The sequence below is a fragment of the Hyperolius riggenbachi genome, chromosome 2 (genome assembly GCF_040937935.1).
Source record: "Hyperolius riggenbachi isolate aHypRig1 chromosome 2, aHypRig1.pri, whole genome shotgun sequence".
NCBI lineage: Eukaryota > Metazoa > Chordata > Amphibia > Anura > Hyperoliidae > Hyperolius > Hyperolius riggenbachi.
Genome location: NC_090647.1, coordinates 151,879,405 through 151,896,802, shown reverse-complemented (window position 1 = coordinate 151,896,802; position 17,398 = coordinate 151,879,405). Strand labels below are relative to the sequence as shown.

At 43.8% G+C, this 17,398-nt stretch overlaps 1 protein-coding gene across 2 annotated transcripts in view; it reads right to left on the bottom strand.

Moving 5' to 3' along the window:
* ADCY6 (adenylate cyclase 6) overlaps positions 1–17,398 on the bottom strand; it is a 349,764-nt gene that overhangs the window by 275,180 nt on the left and 57,186 nt on the right. Inside the window, exon 1 of one of the 2 annotated variants that reach the window (XM_068267694.1) lies at positions 11,663–11,740. The exons of the other annotated variant lie outside the window; for it this stretch is intronic. The gene's annotated coding sequence lies outside the window, so the exon portion shown is untranslated. Of the gene's footprint in view, positions 1–11,662; positions 11,741–17,398 lie in introns of those variants that run through there. 2 annotated transcript variants of the gene reach the window in all.

The window sequence follows — 17,398 nt, the reverse complement described above, 5'->3', positions numbered from 1 at the left end:
TACATAATCATTGCCAGCCTTATCTGAGAGTGCTCACCTGGTGGTGATGTGCTAACTCAGGCAAGAAAATGTCACCACATCTGACCTGAGACAGATGAATCAGGAGACTGTCATATGTCAATAAATAACTTTATAAATATTGCACAATGTCTACATCAATTAAATTTAGGGGGAAAAAAGAGTGAAAGAGAGAGAGAATGATCAGGAATCTGTAATATTGTACAGGAAGACTTGATAAGATCTGCAGGGCTAGCAGGCTGCAGATGTTTTATGTGGCCTACAGGTTTTGTAAATCTCTCCATTATCTCTATTACATTACGTTAATGGGACATAGCCTGCAATGTTACTTTTATGACATGAAGCAATTAATGAAGAATAGTTGGACAGTCCTTAATTCCAGCATTTAATTACATAATTACTTTAGTCCACTTTGCTTTCTGGACTTGGAAAAGTCTGACGGTTTATTCCTACCTCAGTGCATTGCAAAAAAAATTAAGAAAGATTTTTTTTTATTTTTTTTTTAAGATTATTTTTGAAGAAGGGATTTCCAAACTCCAACTGGTGTAAAACAGAAGCGCACACAACATATTTTATGGTGCTTCCAAGGTCTTGAGCTCTTTATTTACAAGCAGAAATGAAGGCTTAGGCCTCGTTCACATCAGGGCCGTTTCTGTGCGCTTTTTACAGCGCACTGCCCTGTGCGATCAGCAAGGTATTTATTTTCACATGTAACTAAATGTAGCTGGTTCACATCTATGCGCTGCGCTGAGCAGCGTTACAGAAACGTAGGGTTGCATGCATTTCTGTGCGTTGAGCTGGAAAGCGCACATCAATGCAAGTGAATGGGTGCGCTTTTTTAGCGCATAGAAGCGCGTACAAGCACATGCGTTTTTTACCCCTAATTGAAGAAAAAAATACATTTACATACAAAAACAAAGTTTTATTGACAACTGCTGCTGGTACAACAAGCAAAACGTGCTTTAAAGAAGCGCAGCGCAACGCACAGAAACGCGCACTAAAGCGCGCACAAGCGCATGCGTTTTTTACCATGCGCTTTCACACGTTTTTCAGCGCAGCAGATGTGAACGAGGCCTTAGGGGTGAGCCGGTGAGTGTGAAATTTAGCTTTGCCTGAGGTGAAACTGAACCTGCATATGTTGGTGTGTGTGGACTACAGCAGAGAGCATTGAAGCACCACTCCAGCAAAAAAAAGTAAGGAGTTAAAATAGGACAGAACTGACTAGCAGTTTTGGACTAGCATCTCCTCATGGCGGATTCTCAAGGTTTTCCTTGTTCTCAAAAGCATTTCCTCAATGTTGTGAAAGTTGCCAAGTCTAACTACCAACATCGTGTGTAAGGGAGTAGGGAGGCTGGCTGGTGGCTGGTGTCTTACTATTTGGCAGTTAAACTGCCTTAGGCCTCGTTCACATCAGGGCCGTTTCTGTGCGCTTTTTACAGCGCACTGCCCTGTGCGATCAGCAAGGTATTTACTTTCCCATGTAACTAAATGTAGCTGGTTCACATCTATGCGCTGCACTGAGCAGCGATACAAAAACGTAGGGTTGCATGCATTTCTGTGCGTTGGGCTGGAAAGCGCACAGCAATGCAAGTGAATGGGTCCACTTTTTTAGCGCATAGAAGCGCGTACAAGCGCATAGAAGCGCATGCGTTTTTTACCCCTAATTGGAGAAAAAAATACATTTACATACAAAAACAAAGTTTTATTGACAACTGCTGCTGGTACAACAAGCAAAACGTGCTTTAAAGAAGCGCAGCGCAACGCACAGAAACGCGCACTAAAGCGCGCACAAGCGCATGCGTTTTTTACCACGCGCTTTCACACGTTTTTCAGCGCAGCAGATGTGAACGAGGCCTTAGAGGAAATGCTATTGAAAACAAAACCCTGAAGGTGGCCACATACACACCATACAGTTAAAAGATCCAATTTCTCACCAATTCGATAATTTGGATTGGCTGCCCTGAAAAATTGAGAGCTTTTGTTCTTGAACGATCAATCCGATCGAATTTACAGGTTTGTTTTTTTTAATAAAAAGAAAGGCCATGAGAATCTCCCCTCAGTCTTAAATAATAACTGTCTAGAACTCTTCCTTTCACTTATTTATACTATGAACCGCTCCATACCAAGTACAGAATTAATCTATTATACCCCAATCGGGTGGGACTCTTGTCCCAGAGGATCACTAGAAAGAACGTTACCCGGTGAGTAACTATTGTTTTATCCAGTGATCCTCTGGGACAAGACTCCGAGATGATAAGCAAGAATCAAACCTCAGGGTGGGTAGCAGCCTTCAGGACCTTACGACCAAAGGCTTGCTGTTGTTCTGATAACACATCCAACTTATAATGTTTCACAAAAGTGTTAAAACTTGACCACGTAGCGGCTTTGCAAATCTGCTCCGGGGTAGCACCAGAATTATGTGCCCAGGATGATGCTACTGCTCTAGTTGAATGTGCCGTGAAGGACAACGGGAGTTCCAGGTTCAACAAAGAATAAGACATATTAATAGCTTTCTTAATCCATCTAGATATAGTAGATTTGGATGCAGTGCAACCTTTATTCTTACCCCCAAATAGGACAAACAAGGAATCCGACTTCCTAAATTCTGAAGTAGTCTTGATATAGTGTAAAATACACCTTCTAACATCTACTAGGTACAGATCTTTATCCTTCTTTTTCCCCCCCTGGATACTAAAGGAAGGAAGAACAATAGATTGAGATCTATGGTATTTGGACACCACCTTGGGAAGAAACCCTGGGTCTGTCTGCAAAACTAATCTGTCTCCTAAATCCTGAAAATATGGAGGCTTACAAGATAACGCTTGTATCTCACTGACCCTCCTAGCTGTAGATATGGCGGTGAGGAACACAGTTTTAATTGTAACATGCAATAAATCACTCTGGTCCAATGGTTCAAATGGAGTCCTGGATAACCCTTTTAGCACTGACGGTAGATCCCACGGGGACACATTAGGTGCTTTTGTTGGAACCTGTCTACTAATAGCTTTAAAAAATCTTACCACCAAGTCCTCCGCAGCTAATTTTTTACCTGTCATGGCAGCCAAGGCTGAAACCTGCACTTTTAATGTGCTGACCGATAAACCTTTTTCCCAACCTTCCTGCAAAAAATCCAATAATGCTGGAATAGAAAAAGAATCATATGAGGAAGAATCTAACCAATGAAAAAAAGTTTTCCAATACTTAATATACATACTTCTGGTAGAATCCTTTCTACTTTTCAATAAAGTTTGAATAACTCTACTGGAAAGTCCCTTGCTCTTAAGCCAAACTACCTCAGGATCCATGCTGCTAGTTTTAACTTTTCCACCTCCGGATGCCAAAGCTTTCCTTGGTACAGTAGATCTTTCCTGTCCGGCAACCTCAGAGGAGGTTCCACAGCTAACTTTTTTAGAATTGAGAACCAACTTCTTTTTGGCCAAACCGGCGCAATCAGAATTAATGGGGCTTGAATCTCCTTCCATTTTTTGATGACTAATGGAATGAGAGGCAGAGGAGGAAAAGCAAACGCCAGAGGAAAGTTCCATACTTGTGACAGCGCATCTATCCCCCAAGGCTCGTCCCTTGGATTTATCGAGCAAAAAACTGGCAGAAGAGCATTCTGCTTCGTCGCAAAAAGATCGATTGAAGGAACACCCCAGACATCTGAAATCAGAGCAAAAACCTCTCTGTTCAGGGCCCATTCTCCCGGAAGAACAGCATTCCTGCTTAGCTTGTCCGCGTCTAGATTCTGAAGACCCTTCAGATGAAGAGCTTTCAGAGATAGCACATTCACCTGGGCCCAAGTACAGATTTCCTTTGCCTCCTCTTGCAACCATTCCGACCTCGTGCCCCCTTGCTTGTTTATATATGCCACAGTGGTGGAATTGTCTGACCTCACCATAACATGTTTGTTTTGTACAATCTTTTGTGCTTGAATGAGAGCCAACTTTACTGCCCTCAATTCTTTCCGATTGGACGAGAATTTTTTCTCTTCCTGATTCCACTGTCCCTGAAAGGCCTGATGCTCCACGTGAGCACCCCACCCCCAAGCACTGGCATCTGTTGTGATAGTTACTTCTCTGGGGTATACCCATAAGTTCCCCTGGGACAGATTTCCCTTGTTCAGCCACCAGTCCAAATCCCGGATGACTGTTATGCTGGGAATACACGGTTCGTTTTTGCCTTCGTTTAAACCTTCGTTTCGATTGTGCCTTTTGTCCTTTTCGATCCCGAAATAATCAGTCATACGGTTAATATCACCACCCACGGTTTAGTTTTTTTTTCCGATTCTGATGGTTTCGTTTTTCCAATGATCGAAGGCTGCAAAGAAACGAAACGAAAATCCCTTTTTACAGGGACGGACTAGCAAAAACGAATGTATAATCGATCTGAACAGCCATCAAGCCTACCAATGGCTCGATTAGATGGATAAAGAGAGATAATATCAAACATGTTCGATCACTAGTCGTTCGTTTTTGGGGTCTATTAATCGAAACTATAATGAGATTATGACTATTTTCACATACGTTTTCAACACTCGATTCGTTTACCGAACGAATCGAAGGTTTAAACGAAGGCAAAAACGAACCGTGTATTCCCAGCATTAAGGGAAGCATCACTTCCTGATCCAAGTTCCGCTGAGATCTGTCCCAGTTCTTTAATAGAAAAGATTGAAGCAGCCTTTGGTGTGCCAAAGCCCACTGAACTGCTGGAGCTGTGGAAGACAAAAGTCCCAGAGTTCTCATTATCACTCTTAAGGAAACTTTTGGGTTCCTTTGTAGACCGGTTATTTCGTTCATAACCTTGTCTATCTTCTCCTGTGGCAAAAACATCTTTTGAACTGACGTGTCTACCATCATTCCTAAAAATTTTATCGTTTGAGTTGGTATCAATACAGATTTGTCTCGATTTACCAACCACCCCAGATCTGCCAGATACCTCAAAGAAGTCTCTAGATGTGCCTTCAAAAGCTCCACTGAATCGGCAAAAATCAAAATATCGTCGAGATAAAAAAATCACCTGGATAGCTTGCTCCCGGAGAGGAACTAACGCTTCCGCCATAATTTTTTTAAAAATGCGAGGTGCTGAACTGATCCCGAAGGGAAGGCAAGTAAATTGGAAGTGACACAGAGTGCCTTCTAGAGATACGGCAAACCTGAGGTATTTCTGTGAATATGGGTGAATGGGAACATGCCAATATGCATCCTGCAGATCCAAATTGACCATGAATGACTCTGCTTCCAACAGATTTCTGATAGAATAAATCGATTCCATCCTGAATCGTTTGTACTTGACCAACGGATTTAATTTCTTTAAGTTGAGAATTAACCGGAATTTCCCCGACGGTTTCTTTACCAGAAACACGGAAGAGTAGAACCCCCTTCCCTGTTCCGACCGAACGACTGGAATGATCACTTTCTGATCTACCATGACTTTCAGAATTCGAGACAATTCCTGCGACATTGCCGCATCTACCGGATTTCTTGCTATCATAAATCTGTTGGGAGGAACAGAATTGAACTCTATTCGATAACCCATTTTCACAATTGCGCAAATGTATGGGCTGGCGACTGAATTTCTCCACACCTCGCTGAAGTTCTTCAGTCGACCCCCCACTTGATGGTCATTGGGGTTTTTTATTATCCTGGGGCTTGATAAGAAAACCCCCCTTACCATTTTTGTTAAAGGACCATCCTTTCCTTTTAGACTGTCCTTGACGCTGATTACGTGGCCTATTGAAAGGACGTTTGGTAGGCTGCGTAACCTTTTTCTTTGGAAAGACCTTCTTTTTATTAGAAGTCCTTTCCAAAGTAGCATCCAATTCAGGCCCAAATAACAGATTACCTGTAAAAGGGACTGAACATAACCTGGATTTTGAAGTGATACTTCCTTCCCAAGTTTTAAGCCAAACTGATCTTCTAGTAACATTGGCTAACCCAGCTGCTCTCGCTGTATACTTGATGCTTTCTGCTGATGCATCTGCCAGGTAGCTAGTGCCTTTAAAAAGTAATTCTAAGGCCTCCAGAAGTTCTTCCTTAGAAGCCCCCTCCTGAATCTTATATTTAAATTGATCCAACCACAACAACATGGTTCTTGATACACACGTAGAAGCTATAGTCGGCCTAAAAATAGCCGAAATAGCCTCCCATGTACGTTTTGAAAAAGCGTCCGTCTTCCGATCTAACGGATCTTTTAAAGAGCCTAAATCTTCAAAGGCCAACTCTCCCTCTTTAACCATCTGAGAAAAGGGCGTATCAAGTTTAGGACATTTACCCCATAAATTAACCTCCTCTTCACTAAACGGGAATCTTCTCTTCATTCCTTTAGAAAAAACAAGTTTTTATCAGGCTCGGTCCACTCCTTCAGGATAGACTGGCGAATAGACTTATGAACTGGAAAAACAATGCCTTCACTGTCTTGCCACCCTTCATAGAGTTTATCATGAGGAGTTAACGAATCTGAATTCCCTTTATCAATCTGTAAGCTATCAATAATAGCATCAATAAGGCCCTCTGTGTCCTCTACTTTAAATTTAAATTTAGACGGGGTCTCTTTAAATTCTTCTGCACTATCATGAGAATCTGAACCCACCTCCCCTTCTGAAGTAGAAGAAACTGCTGGTACAGGGGCTTCTGGTTTAGATTGTGTCTTAGTTTCAGCCAAAGAAGATTTAAACTGTTTAATAGTATCAGCCATTTCCTGTCTAAAGGCTCTTATTGTATCCTTGACAGAGAGGCCATCCTCTGCTAAAACCTTCTTAGAGCAGGGTTTGCAGAGTGTCTTTTCCCATTCAGCTGGCAGTCGTGCATTGCATACTGGGCACTTTCTCTTGGATCCATCTTTTGCCTGCAAAACATGATCCAAACAGCCCATTTAGAATGGAAAAAATTGCCCAGATAGTTCTAAGTATTTTACTATTGCTGCAAAAAAATACCTTAGAAGGACCAGCACCTTCCTCCCCCGGAGCCACAGACATTGCGACTGTCCTGTTCGCTCCTCAGAGCTAGAATGAGAGGAAGCCGGCGCGTCCCACCGCCTCCCTTATACTAACCCCGCCCTGGTTTCCGCCGGAAGTGACGTCAGCGGTAGCCGCGCGCGCGGCTATAAAACTTCCCCAGAACAGACCCGATGGATCTTCTGTTCCACTGACGCTGTCTCCAGCTGCGTGCAAGACAGCCCACCGCCACCTCCAACCAGGCCAGAGGGATCGAGGACGCCATCCCGTTTTCTCCCTCCTCTTAAGGGAGCAAACACGAGGCAAGGTAATAAACCTTGATGCTGCCAGACTGACCAACTCAGTCTCAGCAGCCCCCTACAAGGTTCCCCAGGCCCTACCTACCATAGACCTGGTTCACCCGAGGGAAAGAAACCTCCTTCTCGCGCAGGAAATATTTCAAACTGAGGGGAGATTCTCATGGCCTTCCTTTTATAGGGGAGGAATTGAAATATTTCCTGGAAGGGGCGTGGATATCTCGGAGTCTTGTCCCAGAGGATCACTGGATAAATCTACTTTTATTCAAGCAAGGCACATCAGGTACAGAAACAGATCTTACTCACATAAGGAGGGTCTTATGCCTCTAGGACCCTCTCTGGAAACTTCGCTTCCCACCCTTGTGGTACTCTTAAACAGAAAGCGATCAGTGGTGTCCAGCCCAAGAGCATTAAGCTGCACTATAGGAACGCAGACTGAAGGTGCAATCTCTGGAGGTGGATGGGATTCCATCTATGCTTATGACAACATAATCCCTGGGGCTGTGTCGTTGCCTGACATGTTGGAAATTTCAGACCAACTTTATTAAGAATTGTATGGTGTGTGATGGATTTGTCAATTACTTGATGTACAGTTCCAATCAATTTTCTTCTGAGTTTTCAATTATTTTATTCATGACTGGGGAAAAATTGAACATAGGTGTGTGGTACATTGGTCCGATTTTTGAATTGTTACTGTCAGAAAAATTAATTGCCATTCTTGAATTGAACAGATATTTAAAAAAAAAAAATTGTATGGTGAGTGGCCACCTTTAGAGTTCCCATGAGGACATGGACTAGTCAAAAACCTGTCAGTTTTCATTGGCAAACGCGGGGGGGTTACAGCTGCCCAGAATCCCCTCAGACCAGGGCCTGTGCAGTATCTGGGGACAGGCGCCAGTTGAGACACCAGAATATCTGCAGGCATCCTGCAGCTCACAGCACTGCCCTCTTTATTTCCATGTGGCAGTTGACTTTGGATATAGCAGCAGAGTGTGTACAGAGCATGGAGCAGCAGAGTGTGTACAGAGCATGGAGCAGCTCTGGAGAACTTAACAGAGCCAGGTATGAGCACAGCCATGTGCCCTGCTGTGTGAATGTTTCACTTTCCCCTTCATTACCAATGTTGGCTGTCCTCATTATCGGTTTCCAAACTGCTCCTGATCAATACCGCTGTCGATTGGGAGCAAATCGGACATTAAGGGCTCGTTTCTACTATTGTGGTGCAGAATCGCCTGGATTCTACCGCTGATGAAATCGCATGCGGATGCGATTCCCCATGCGTTTTTTTGCCATAGGTGAGGGTATATGCGATTTTAACCATGTCACTGCCTGTGTAAATTTACATTCGTACCTATGCGAATTCGCGGCAAAAAAGCATGGGGAAACCGCATGCGATTTCCCTATTAAATACATTGCATGCGATTCGCATGCATTCCACTCACAGGCGAATTCTGCGGCTCTTTTGTGCGATTTTTCACCGCTGAAAAAAAACGCACCTCAACAACTCTACAGTGGAAACAGGCCCATACACTTGCATTACATGTGCGAATCCGCATGCGGATTCGCGATAGTGGAAACGAGCCCTGAGGAAATAATTGTCAAAGCCTGTCAGTCGGATGGGAAATTGCATTATGTGTACCCAGCATGATGTCCTACCAAATTCTTATACTGTATTGTGCGTGGCTGAGGGAGACCTTTCAGGAATCCCCCTCTTGAAAAACCTGGATTTGCCCCTGGTTTTGTCAGCGTTTAACTGCTTACTTTTTTCGCTGGAGTGGTTCTTTAACTCACCTACTGTGGCCTCTATTCATAAAGCATTCCAGCATGCGGTAATGCTCAAAACAGCTGACTTTACCGACCATTTAGCAAAGTGTCAATTCATAAGAGCCGTTTCCGCATGAAAAGCTACAATTTCTGAGCAGTGCGGGAAATTACCGCCTTGTGCGGTGATTATCTCAACACATGTCACTACATGTCAATGCATAAAGATTAGAGCAGGCGGAATGGGAACGGAGAATACCGGCTGTTTAGAGAATGCGATAAGCATGCGGTTAACAGGCACGCTAATGGGGACAGACCTCACAGGCATTAGCAGAGAGAGCAGAGCAAACAAGGCATCCCAGAATACCAAGGCTGTGTTTAACCCCTTGGGTACCTGTTTTTTAGATAAATTTCACATCAGAAAGCCTGCATGTGTAACATTTCTTGAAGTTCTTCTAAGCTGTGGCAATTAAATAAATTGTTTAGAAAGACTAATCGACAGATTCAGCGCAGATTCAGGGCAAGGAGAGGCAAAAAAATGCACATCTAAAAAGGGAAGTTGGGGCTGCCTCCTTTATAGTAACTGTCTCTGCAAAGAGAAAATGTATCAACTCAGCCAGCACCGGTAGTTTAGACTCCCTGGACACTGCATGTGATTCAGATTCCGCTTTTTAAATCGGTTTTTACATCTGATTCAGATTTTTAATCTTTACTGCATGCTGCATTTTTTTTTATCGGTTTTTCTGTTGAATGTATTCAGGGAAAATCGGAATTGGAAACGGATCGCAAAACGGATTTGCAGTGTGCAGGGAGCCTTAGAGCGGGAATTCCCCGACCTTTCATCGCAAGTGTAAACTATATGAATTAGCACACAAAAGTCTAAATTACCGATGCAGTGTTTTCGCTCCAAGATTTTTTTTCCGCAAATGTTTTATGAATAGAGCCCTGTATGTCGCAGCCATTCACACCCTGCCCTCCATCTTCCCTGAAAAATCCTACTCACTGGCTCAACCTTAGCATCAATCAGCCATATAGAGAAGAGCTCAAGCATTAGAAAAGTCCTTGCTCATGTAGTAGTCAAATGTGCACATACCTTTTTGAGGCGAAATTGTATTTGGTTTGCAGTGAGTATAAAGATAAATCTCCACCGCTCAGCATTAGCTTTACATTGAAAAGCAAGGAATTGTCTCCACGTTTGCTTTGTACCGATCTGAATGCAGCATGTCTACATTGTACTGTGTTAAAGCTTCCAAACCCATTCTCACTAAACGTACAGAGAACTTTCTGAATACAGTGCCTGCGTTTCACATATAATTTTTGGATTTTTCCCAAGCATTTCAGTTGGGGTGATAACATTTCCTTTTGTTGCTTTAGAATGCTTTTTGAAGCACAAAAAACATTTAATGCATGAGTAACGCCAGGGAAATGTATGGTGCATTTCTAAAGCTTCGAGACTTGAAGCCTGCAAAAGCTTATGGAGATACAGCCTCAATGACAGTGCTTCTACTTCAGAGCGATTCAAAGGCCCCTAATCAAAACTGAAGCACGGCTTAAGGCCTGGTTCACATTAGCGTTCGCTGTCCGGATTCGCCTGATCGGATCCGGACCGTATACTGTACAAACGGAACGTACGTTCCGCATAGCAATGCAAAGTCTATGCGGACGTTCACATGCGTCCGTTCCGTACAGAACGGAGCTGGATCGGATCCGGACTCCGGACACTTTTCCAACACGCGCTATTTTTTCGGGTCCGGATCACCCGGCCCACGCACCCGGAGCGGAGCCTGACTGCACCATCCGGAAATAGAAACCAATGGGAAACGGAAAGCACAGAACACACTGGCTACAAACACCTGACGTTCTACCCCACTTCCTATGCGTATTCTAGCGGCCATTTTGGATGGGGACGCATGGGCCAAGCATTTCTGGAGTGAAACAGCAGTGACTAACGTGCTGGAGCTGTTTGGCAGTATGTCGGAGGTGGAGGTGAGGCCTAAACAGCGGAGGACCTGATTCTACAGGTGCACCTTCTGCTGACCTCCCAGACCCCAACAATTATATCGTTTTATTTATAACTTTTACCAAATGGATCCGGATCGCAGCCGTATACATACCTGATGCAACCGGACCAGATCCGGATCGGATCCGGATTGGAACCGTACGGTTCCGATCCGGACATCCGGCCCGTTTGGCACAGAAACGCAAGTGTGAACGGGGCCTAAGCCTCTTGCATACTGTATACCAGACTGTTTTTGGTCAGGGGAAGTCTCAGCTGAAAATCTACAGTTTTTGCAGGTGTCTCCCCAAGTTGCTTAATGATTCGGTATGCTGGATCTTAAAAGCGACAATTCCTGGCCAAGTCTATTGTTCTCCCTCTTACCCCTCCCACTGCCAGCCACTCCATCATGCGCAGCGCATCATCTCTCCTCCACCCCCCATAGCAACAAACACATCACTTTGCAATAGCAGAGTGAGGTATAAGAACAATACTCGGCTCCCGAACTGTCATCTGAGGGGATCAAGCCCCTCTGTGCAACAAACCTTAAAGAGGAACTTCAGACTAAACAAACATACTGTGATTAAGTTACATGAGTTATGTTAATTAAAATAGATAGGTAATATAATCTCTTACCCACACTGTTTTAAAAGAACAGGCAAATGTTTGATTTCATGATGGCAGACATCTTTTTGGTTGAAAAGAGGTGACAGGGAGCATGAGACACAGTTCCAACTGTCCTGTGTCCTGAGCACCTTTCCCAGTTGCTAGGCAACGTGAATAACAACATAGGAAATCCCATCATGCTCTGCACAGCATCAGGGGAAAAAGCCCGGGCTTTTTTTCTTTGATGGGTGGAGCTTAGTTAAAAATGCAGCTAAAAATGATGCTTTGGTAAGAAAAACAAAGTTCTGATGCTGTGAAACTGTTAAAGAAACACCAAGCCTTTTCAGTTATGCTGAGTAGATTTTTAGTCCGGAGGTTCACTTTAAAGAGACTAACAAAATGTTCAGCCTTATTTCTTCTATCCTATACGTTCCTATACCTGTTCTAATGTGGTCTGTCTTACTGCAGCCTTTCCTAGTTGCACAGTCGCTGTAATATCTCTGTTATCCAATCTACAAAATACATATATCCAGGCACATCACATCTAGTTAGGACATTAAATAAGTTAAGGAAAGGGAGGTGCTGAAGGGGGTGTGGCTAGAAAACAGCAAAAATATATTAACCCTTCGCACTCTCGCATGCAAATGTTCAAACAAATGCATTCACAGATGTACTCATCCAGGCACAACTGTTATCCCTACAGCTAAGTTAAAAGCCGGGGTCTTAGTTCACAGAAGAATGCATTCTTATGCTTAGTCACCTATACTGCGCAGAAGTACCCAGGTAAACATAGGTGTCCTAACTCTAGCCCTGTAACATGCATAGTGCAGACATGCAAACACATTCATTGCATCAAACCTATCAATGGATTAGGAGCACACATCCTGACGTCCTCTCCTGGGACAGATAGTGCATCTTACCAATCGCACAAGGGAGCGAACGTAATGTATCCATGCGCACCATGCACATACACCAGCATAAGCTGTGTGCATGCTGACAAACACATACAGGGGAGGAGGGAGTGCACTGGATTAGACCCTAGCCACAGGGGTCAGTAACAAGAACAAAATACATATATCCAGGCACATCACATCTAGTTAGGACATTCAATAAGTTAAGGAAAGGGAGGTGCTGAAGGGGGTGTGGCTAGAAAACAGCAAAAATATATTAACCCTTCGCACTGGTGCATGGTGCGCATGGATACATTACGTTAGCTCCCTTGTGCGATTGGTAAGATGCACTATCTGTCCCAGGAGAGGACGTCAGGATGTGTGCTCCTAATCCATTGATAGGTTTGATGCAATGAATGTGTTTGCATGTCTGCACTATGCATGTTACAGGGCTAGAGTTAGGACACCTATGCTTACCTGGGTACTTCTGCGCAGTATAGGTGACTAAGCATAAGAATGCATTCTTCTGTGAACTAAGACCCCAGCTTTTAACTTAGCTGTAGGGATAACAGTTGTGCCTGGATGAGTAAATCTGTGAAGGCATTTGTTTAAACATTTGCATGCGAGAGTGCGAAGGGTTATTATATTTTTGCTGTTATCCAATCTAATCTTCTTTCCTTTGTCAGCTTTGTCGCTCAGGCAAAAATGTGCTGCTCTGCTTGTGATAGGGAGAAGCTATACACACCCTCTCCACACCCCCGGCAGGCTATGTATGAGTCACAGATTGAGCTTCTCTGAGCCGATCACAAGCTGGTTAGCAGCCATGTCTTTTATTTGTAAACACTGCCTAAAACTGGAAATTACAAGCCAGGATTGCAGCAGGGAGTGGCAGAAACAGCACAGAGGGGCCCAGGAGAAAATAATGAATAGAATGGTATGCTTTTTATTGTAAGAATTTTAGAGTATAGATTCTCTTTCTTCGGACATTTGAGAGAGAGGTACCAAGAAATAGTCCTAAAAAGACAGGGAAACCAGGAGCCCAATATAGTGTAATATGTTGAAGTAGAACGGTGTACCACAATAAATAGATAATGTTTCATGCATAAAAGCCTTGCAAGGCTGTTCTGGCGCGTCCAACTTGCATTTAACACCAAAGGAAAATCCAGGCAAATGATAATGTGAAAGCTGGGGGCCAGCCAGACACCATCAGCAGAGTGCAGAGTGCCAGTGCTGCTGCGCAGTCATCCATAGCAGGGGCAACAAGAAGATGGAAGCCGATAAAGAAAAGTCAATTCGGCCAGGTAAATATACTAAGTAAATAAAGAACTTGTGGGTCCAGTTTAATGATGAGCAATTTTTTTCCCTAAGGAAACACTGAAGAGTCAGTGGTCTTGGCATTCCATAAGAATGTTATTGATTATTTATATACCCCCCCCTACTTCTGTCCTTTTATTACTTTCATTGTTCCAGCTTGTTGCGAGTATGTTTTCAATCAATTTTTTTAATGGTATGAGTGGTACAATTTGCTGTTCCCTGAATAAAGAGTATGTCTATGTTCCCTTTGTTTAAAAGATAAGAACCAGAACTGACTCGGCTTGAAACTCTGGTGCTAGAGCATGAAGTGTTTGTTGGCGTGCTGACTGGCGTAGGTAGAGTAAGGACCAATCCTAAGGAGGGAATCACAGGGAGGTGAATGGACAAGTACAAAAATCACTGCAGTCTTTTTTAGAAAGGAAGATCATTCATTTTGACTACTCAGTTGCTTTTATTGCTGTTCTAGTGTTCCAGTTTGCAATCATGTGTTTACAGTACAGACGGTTAATGATTTTTTGTAAAATTACCACATCCCTCCATTTTTCAAATGAGATCCCAGCAGCATGAGCAAAATTACCGTTACTTTAGTTTGAGTACATGGCACTGCCATAGACTGCCAATGTAAAGTTGAAGCTATGAAGTGCTAGGTACATGGTTTGGACACAATTTCTTGGCTATACCGGTTTTCTTGATTACTGTAGACAGAATAAGGAAACCCAACAGACAGTGCTTGGCTATACAATAGCTGAATTGCATGGCCTAAGCCAAGCACCAGAGAAGGAAGACCACACAGGAGAGTTAAAGTTAGGGTAATGCTGGGAATACACGGTTCGTTTTTGCCTTCGTTTAAACCTTCGATTCATTCGGTAAACGAATCGAGTGTTGAAAACGTATGTGAAAATAGTCATAATCTCATTATAGTTTCGATTAATAGACCCCAAAAACGAACGACTAGTGATCGAACATGTTTGATATTATCTCTCTTTATCCATCTAATCGAGCCATTGGTAGGCTTGATGGCTGTTCAGATCGATTATATATTTGTTTATGCTAGTCCGTCCCTGTAAAAAGGGATTTTCGTTTCGTTTCTTTGCAGCCTTCGATCATTGGAAAAACGAAACCATCAGAATCGGAAAAAAAAACGAAACCGTGGGTGGTGATATTAACCGTATGACCGATTATTTCGGGATCGAAAAGGACAAAAGGCACAATCGAAACGAAGATTTAAACGAAGGCAAAAACGAACCGTGTATTCCCAGCATAAGACATTGTTTCGAAGTGGACCTGAACTCTTGCACAGGACTGAAGGAAAACAGAGAAATGAATCCCGTATGTATTTAGAGAATTTAGCCTAATTCCCCCTCATCTGTGACTAATCACCACCATAATTTAATCTCTCAGCTGTGTCAGCTCAGGAGTCTTGCCTGCAACAGAGGAGTAGCTAATTTGTAAACAGAGGATGTCTGCTTCCATGAAAGAAGGAAGGAAGTAGACACACTGCAGATGTATTGCAGGATTTGTATCAGCTGTAACAAAAACGTTTTTCTTTAAAGGTTATTATGCTGTTGGGTATCTTTTAGAGCAGAGGAGAAGTTCTGAGTTCAGGTCCACTTTAAAGGACTTCCGAGGCCAAAATCCGGCCCCCAAATGTAAAAAAAGTTATCTACCTGTATGACTTTCTAAGGCACGGAGGACGCCGTCCGCGCCCTCCGTGCCGTTCCGCCGGGTCCCCGCCTCTCAATACGACCCCGAATGGCTCCCGACCCCACGGCCAGGGTCGGGCTCTGCTGCCTGTATAAAGATGGCCGCCGACCCTGGCCGCGGCTGCGCACTCCGCATGGCCGCTACTGCGGCTGCGCAGCACTAGGGCCAACCCCCCGATCCACGCTACAGGAAACAGCCTGTTGCGTGGATCGGGGGGTTGGCCCTAGTGCTGCGCAGCCGCAGTAGCGGCCATGCGGAGTGCGCAGCCGCGGCCAGGGTCGGCGGCCATCTTTATACAGGCAGCAGAGCCCGACCCTGGCCGTGGGGTCGGGAGCCATTCGGGGTCGTATTGAGAGGCGGGGACCCGGCGGAACGGCACGGAGGGCGCGGACGGCGTCCTCTGTGCCTTAGAAAGTCATACAGGTAGATAACTTTTTTTACATTTGGGGGCCGGATTTTGGCCTCGCAAGTCCTTTAAGTGGGTGAGTGCTAGGGGATAGAACATGGGGAGTTTAGAATTAATGCTTAGGGCTCAGTGGTTGGGTTTAGGCATTCAGGAGGGGTGAGGGGGTTATTGGGAGGAGGTTAGGGTTAGATGGCAGGGGTGGATTAAAGCGGGATTGTCACCATAAAAAAAAATCTAATTTCAACAGCAACTGGTCTGAGTGTATTAAGTGATAAAGATGCTAATCCTGCATTCAAAACTTTTTCTGCTGTTATGGTTTGGAGTTATCACATGCCTTCGGAGCACTGGCTGTTTAATTGCCATTGCCAAACAGTTGCACACTAGGGGGTCTTTTTATCTATAATATATGCCTCCTCTTCCCTTTATTTCCCCCTCCTAATGACATAAGACAGTGCACTTCCTAGTATAGACCTCAGTGGGAGTGTCTGAAGACTCTGGGAGGAGGGCGGTTAATGAATACACAATTAGCAAGAGGAGGAAAAAAAAACAAAAAGAGTGAGGGAGAAAATGATGTCAGGTCGTCAAAGGTAACCAAGATGGCAACCGTCTAGAATAGGAATCTCTGTTTTTCCTTTATTTAAATTCACGGGAATCATAATGTGGACAGTGCAATACATCTGTTATGTAAGTAGAACTAGTATTTATCTACTTATAAATGTGTTTTTTATTTCTAGGTTAGCATGGGTGTCACTTGTTCTTTAACATTTGGGGAGTGGGGGGCTGGGTAGGGATTAGGAAGGAGTTACATTAGTTAAACTGGTTAGCACAGGTAAGGAGGGGGTATGCGACATCAAAGAAAAGGCCCCCATTTAGGCATGACCAGCCATTGAGGAAAACTGCTGAAAACCCTAAACAAAGTGGCAAAAAAGACCAATTGTAGAATATTTGTAAAAGCAAATGAACAGTATTGTAATTATTGCCATCACCCAGCGCAGAAATTGACAGGTGATTGTTGAAAACGCATTTCGAAAGCCAGCATTTTTCTAAAAAAACAAACATATGCTGTATTACAAAGGTCATTAAGATGCACAGTAAAATGAGGCTTCACAGATTTTGGCTTTAAAGTTGGAAAGGGAGTTGGAACTCACAGAGCCTCTGTCTTGCCATAGGAATCAGTGCGTTAAATGCTACACGTGATGAAATCATGCACCCATGACACAGGCATAAATGGTATCTCATTATCTATGAGACCATGTGACTTCTTTTCCAAGAGATCTAACAGTGCGTCATGTTGGTTACCAATGAGCACTAGATTTTAGCAGCGTCTTTTCTAGCGGGTACCAAAAGATGAAATTAAATTGGTATAGACGTCACTACACAGCCCTGAAATGGAACCTGGGCATTTCATACACCTTGACTGGCTGCAGATCCCCTTCATGTGACCCCTCAACC